This window comes from Sinocyclocheilus grahami, unplaced genomic scaffold (genome assembly GCF_001515645.1).
Source record: "Sinocyclocheilus grahami isolate Dianchi unplaced genomic scaffold, SAMN03320097.WGS_v1.1 scaffold52.1, whole genome shotgun sequence".
Taxonomy (NCBI): domain Eukaryota; kingdom Metazoa; phylum Chordata; class Actinopteri; order Cypriniformes; family Cyprinidae; genus Sinocyclocheilus; species Sinocyclocheilus grahami.
Window position 1 is genome coordinate 2321515 of NW_015505231.1, and position 6000 is coordinate 2327514.

Consider the following 6000-nt stretch of genomic DNA (forward strand, 5'->3'; position numbering starts at 1 on the left):
TTCCACATTGTTTTGAAATTGCCATAGTGAGGGACTGCTGCCATCTTGTGGTCGTCAATTAAACTGTTTTATCTTCCAAAGCTGCTTGCGTCTTTCCATGTTGGTGTTGAATTATGTCTCTGTGTGAGAGAGCATTACTTTAGTTTAGTGCGTGCGTGCGTTTGGCTGGGTATCTTTGAGTTTATCCTAGTGTTTTAAATAAAATTGGGCACACAACATTAATTTCATCTCACGCCCACCCTCAACATATCAGTTATAATATATTTAGAATAATTATCATTGAAGAATCTGATGCTGCTTTACGAATTACAGAGGGCCTTCAGAAGTTTGAATTTGTCTTAAAGAGACATTTACACCAATGTATGCATTTTTATACTTCTCTGATTGGTCTATAAAAACTGTTCCATTGTGTCTGTTCAAATGTATTTAGAGTGCATGTGTGTTTCAGTGGGAAGCAAACTACAAATTACACCTATAATAACTCTCATTTCACTATTTTACTCTATTTCTGTCTATGTCTCACCTACACTGTCGCTGATGGTAGACATAATATCAAAACCCTTTTTTCACCCACCTGTGTATTCAATACGAACACTAACCTTTTGAACAGCATTGCATATTTACAAGTTAGATTTGTCTATGATTGCCTCCAAGTACTAATAACATATTTATGCTGATATTTTACCATGTTCCATTTATATATTTTGAAATAAACATGCATAAAACTCAACTACATTTTATTTAAAAACTGGTATTTGCAAAAGTGTCTGCCACAATCTTGTTATATAATTGCTATAATTCATGTGATTTTAAGCATGTTGCTTAGTAGCTGCTTAATGTCCCATGTCAAAAAAGCCCTCTCCGTGCCCTCTCTATGATATTCTTGTCCCTAATTTGCTCTGTCTTTCCTCCAGTGTAAGTCTATGGGATTTTAACACTTATTTTGTTCTCTGCAGAAAATCTTAACAAATATAAATTATAGCAGGTTGCAGGCCAAAGTTCAATAATCAGGGTTGGTGATTTGTTCAAACCTGTAACTCTAAGTATGAGTGAAAGAAATATTTATACAAGACTTAAGCCCTATTCACACGGGATTAGTATTATCTGGGGACCTTGTGTGATTTTGAAATTACCCCCCCCACATCTGAATTTCGTGTGGTGCATTCGCACGGGATAAGCGAAGCCTGTGATTTTACTCGAATTTACTGACTTGTCTCCCGGATACCCGGATGTCAAGGCTTAGAGAGTCCCATTCTATGGTCCAGATGGATTAAAAAAAAATAAACTAATATAGTTTCGTGCGCTGTGCCATTTACATTTCACCAGGTTAAAAAAATATTTCAAGCTTTATGCTTGATTTATTTGTAACACATTAACCTCAAAACCTTTTCAGCTTTCTCTTTCTGCAAATTGTATGGTGTAGCGATATGATGACAGCACCCAAAATACTATCAAACACTCCAACGCAGCTCCATTCTTCGCGAAAGATGGAGAAAAACAAAAAGCAAACAAAAACCTTGAAAAATGATATGCGACCCGCCAAATGCTGGCCGAATCACAGAGATGCCGATTCGCACGGGACTAATATTATCACAGGACCTCGGTGTTCGGCGAAATATGGTAGGTCATTTGCAGGGGAATTTTTACTTTACAAATTACAGACATGGCCGATTCGCACGGGATTAAGATCACAGACAACCTCTACAACTGACTGGAGGTCACCAGGTAATACTAATCCCGTGCGAATAGGGCTTAGAAAGCAACATTAAATCAGCAGATACATATTGAGAGCTACAGTCCATAAGTAGGCTATAGGCAGTAAAGACAGTAGGTGTTTGTAAGTAAATAGAGCAATTTCTTGAGTGGCTTTGTCTGGGTTAAAGGTCACAGGTCAAAGGCAGCAGTGGCTGAATGAAAGAGTCAGTGGGTTTGTAGCTCATAAACAGTGAAAAACTTTGAACTAGAAAATTAGTGGGTGATTAGGTGTCCCTTCATCAAGATTCCTGTGTCAACATGAACTTCGATCGTGTGGGAAATCCAACGAACAACCTCTTTTTTTAACATCAGTGAAGTGCAGTATAATACGTGTATTAGCTGCTTTGTGTTAAGCTACCCTCCTTTGGAAAGGAAAAACATATTTCTTTCATAATAAACCATAATTTAGATGGCTGTGGCACACCTATGAACCTGCTGACGGCTCCAAGAGGGGAAATTACAGAGAAAATATAATGATCAGCCTATTGGTGCCTTCCAAAATTGCTCAGTTAGCGTTAAATTGCTCTGAACACTGCCCTAAAAGGCCAAGCTGGGAAAAAATCAACATGCTCAGCCACCTCCGTACACAATCTAAATAGAGTCATACATCAGCAGAGCTTTTTTGGGGCCTTTTGTTGCTCGCTGTTGCTCTCTTTTCAGTCTATTCCCTCACCTCTCCTTCCACCTGACTAACACTTCCTGTGGTGTTTGTCCATTAGAGCTCTGGTAGATAGATGTTCTGTGTCTTTACATTCTGAGCAGTGCAAATGTTCTGCCATTAGGAGAGATGAGACCTGCTCAGGCAATACAAACACAAATTCACAACTTTATGAATTTACAATCTGAGCTGAGTCAACCCCAGAAATAAATATGGACATGCTTAAACAATGAAGAGTAAAAAATGTATATATATATATATATATATATATATATAATGTACCATATATATACACACACACACACACACACAACAATTAAATATTATATAATACATTACAAGTTTAGTTTAGCTTTGTTTTGTTTTGCAACTTGGTTTATAAAACACACAATGTGGAGAACTTGTAGCCTTTAACCCCCCTCGGTGAACTAATTCAGACACTGTGACTGACTCTTTGTGGATGTGTAGTACTTGAGCTCTGTTATCTCTCTGTCAAGAACAAATGATTCCATCCTTCTTTTGATGAGCTTTAAGTGGACTTCTTCTTCTTTTCTGTGTTGTTTCTCTGTGGTGTTTTGTAATCATTTAAATATTAAACAACACCAGACTGAACTCTGTACAGGCCTTTATCCTCTCTGGAGTTGAATGATGAATAAGTTAATGATAACAAAATACAATTGATTTGCCAAGTTGCTCGAATACCATTCCATGTCAATAAGATATGCAATCAGATATACTATCACTCAATTGGCTTTTTGTTTTGATCACTCAGGTATAGTACCACTTTCATTCTATTGTTCTTGTGCAAATATTTGTCTTCTTATGTAAATAACAATGCTGCTGATATGTCCTTAATTCTGCAAGAACAACTGAGCTAGTTTATGTTGCACAGTTCCACACCAAACAACTGACCAAAGGTCATGCAGTCCATGTTTAAAATAGAGTGTTAAGACTCAAGATTCAGTTTATGTATTCCACTGTCCTGTATTCTTTCTTGAAACAATCGTGCACATGCATACTTACACTCTCACTCACACATGGACAAAAATATGTTGGACTGATATTAAAATGGTGTCTGTTAAGCGAATAATTATGTGTACGTTGTGGCCAACAAACAATAAATGGATGATACTCAAATTCTATACAATTCTCTATTAAAAAAAATACTAAGAACTAAATTGAGTCATTTTAAATGCTTTAAAATAAATGTAGGCATCACAACATTACTGTATAATGTGCAGTAAAATGGATTTTCATTTAGAAATTTTATTTAAATATTAAATGTAACAGTCTTATTAAATTATTAGTGTTTTTAAAGATTAAGTATAAGTGAGCATTATATGAGGGTGAAGGACATTTAAATATAAAAGTAGAGAAAACACAAGCAATTAAATATCCAAAACTGACCAACATATATCCAGTATCAACCAATATCTGATATAGTACCAATACATATATTGTGCAACTTTGGGTGGTTCTATATATGACCAAATCCTCATGAATAAAAATTCACTGAAAATAAGCACATATTAACCTATACACACAGTAAACACTTATGTTTAGGAAATGTAGTAGTTGCATCACCACCTGCACATGATCTCTAAATACACACACTTCAAAACAAAGTTAACAACACAAGGCTTTTTCTTGTAACATGAAAGGTATCTAATACATTTCCCCTCATTTATCACCATATACACAACAGACCACACGCAGCTGTACTCACTTGTCCAGTCAAGTCCAGAGTCAGTCCAAAACCAGAGCAGGTATCAGATGTAAACAAATGAATGGGCCAGAAAGTTCTGCTGCAGTCCTGTGATACAATGAGCAGATCCAGAGAACGGAGAGTGTTGGCAGCGTTGTGACATGCACCCAGGCGTATACACTATCATGAACACAGTCAATGCTGCTCTTCCGTCACACTGGCTGTGAGACTGGGAGGCCTGGATCCTGTTAATCTCTTTCTGTCTCTCTCACTCACTCTCACTTCTGACCTCTCTCTCTCACTCACTCAGTAGATGCAGGTTTTCATCCTCTGATGATTACGTAACACTTACACACCCCCGTGCATATGGGCCAACCACAGGCACTCTGTTTCCACCGGCAAAGAGCGGCAGGATTTAAAGACTGAGATGGGGAGGGAGGGATGGGGAGGGAGGTGGGGGAAGAGAGAAATGTTGATTGAATGTTGCTGAATGGTGTGCATTATATGGTGGAAAGAGAGTGAAGGAAATCAAACCAAACACAAGAAAAAAAGTTGTTCATATGTTTTATAATTAGAGGAACACAAAAACAGTTTTCACAGGCCCTTTGATGGGGTGCAACCTATGGATCCGACCCCTTCTCAAGAACCCTCCATTTTTGCAAGGGGACAAAAATGACATGCCCATTTTGTAATGAATTCAAAAGTTTGGGATCAGTAAGATTTTTTATCATCAAGGATGCATTTATTTAATCAAAAATACAGAGAAAAAAACAGTAAAATGTGAAATATTATTGCAATTTAAAATAGTTGTTCTCTATGTGAATATATTGTAAAACATATTCATGTGATCATAGCTTAATTTTCAGCATCATTACTCCAGTCTTCAGTGTCACATTATCCTTCAGAAATCATTCTAGTATGCAGATTCTTTGATGAATAAAACATATTAATTAATTAAGAAATTTCAGTAAGAAAATGTTTCTTTTTTTTCTTTTTTCTTTATTTTTAAAGAAATTAATACTTTTATTCAGATGTGCTAACTTGCTAAAAAGTTTTGGTAAAGACTTATATTGCTAGAAAATATTTCTTTTTTGAATAAATGCTGTTCCTATTAAATTTTTGTTAATAAAACAAATCCTGAAAAAAAGTATAACAGAAAACAATGAAGCAGCACAACTGTTTCCAACATTGAAAATAAATCTGCATATTGATAATAAATTAGAATGATTTCTGAAGGACCATGTGGCACTGAAGACTGGAGTAATGACTGGTGGCTGTGTTTTGCATCACAGAAATACAATATATTTTAAAGAATATTATAATAGAAAACTAATTTAAACCGTATTAATATTTCACAATATTAGTGTTTTTTTTCTGTGTTTTGGATCAAATAAATGCAGCCCTGGTGAGCAGAAGAAACTTCTTTAAAAACATCTTACTGATCCCAAACTTTTGAATAACAGTGTAATTGCAGCCACTGCATCCCAAACTGCATACTCTCTGAAGCATTTCTTTTGATTTGTGACTTCAAAAAGTAAAACATATGACTTCAAAAAGAATGTGGGTCATTCCTGGGATTCGGTAATACTTCAGACACCCAATTTTTATAAAGTTCGCATTATAATGAATAAAAATTTTAATTAATATTTTTTATGATTTCTGAAGGACCATGTGGCACTTAAGACTGGAGTAATGACTGGTGGCTGTGTTTTGAATCACAGAAATACAATATATTTTAAAGAATATTATAATAGAAAACTAATTTAAACCGTATTAATATTTCACAATATTAGTGTTTTTTTTCTGTGTTTTGGATCAAATAAATGCAGCCTTGGTGAGCAGAAGAAACTTCTTTAAAAACATCTTACCGATCCCAAACTTT

At 35.5% G+C, this 6000-nt stretch overlaps 1 protein-coding gene across 1 annotated transcript in view; it reads right to left on the reverse strand.

Annotated features, from left to right (window-relative positions):
• pcxb (pyruvate carboxylase b) overlaps window positions 1-4489 on the reverse strand; it is a 215090-nt gene extending 210601 nt beyond the window's left edge. Inside the window, exon 1 of the mRNA XM_016269466.1 lies at window positions 4140-4489. The gene's annotated coding sequence lies outside the window, so the exon portion shown is untranslated. The remainder of the gene's footprint in view (window positions 1-4139) is intronic.
• Between the last annotated feature and the right edge of the window lie 1511 nt (window positions 4490-6000).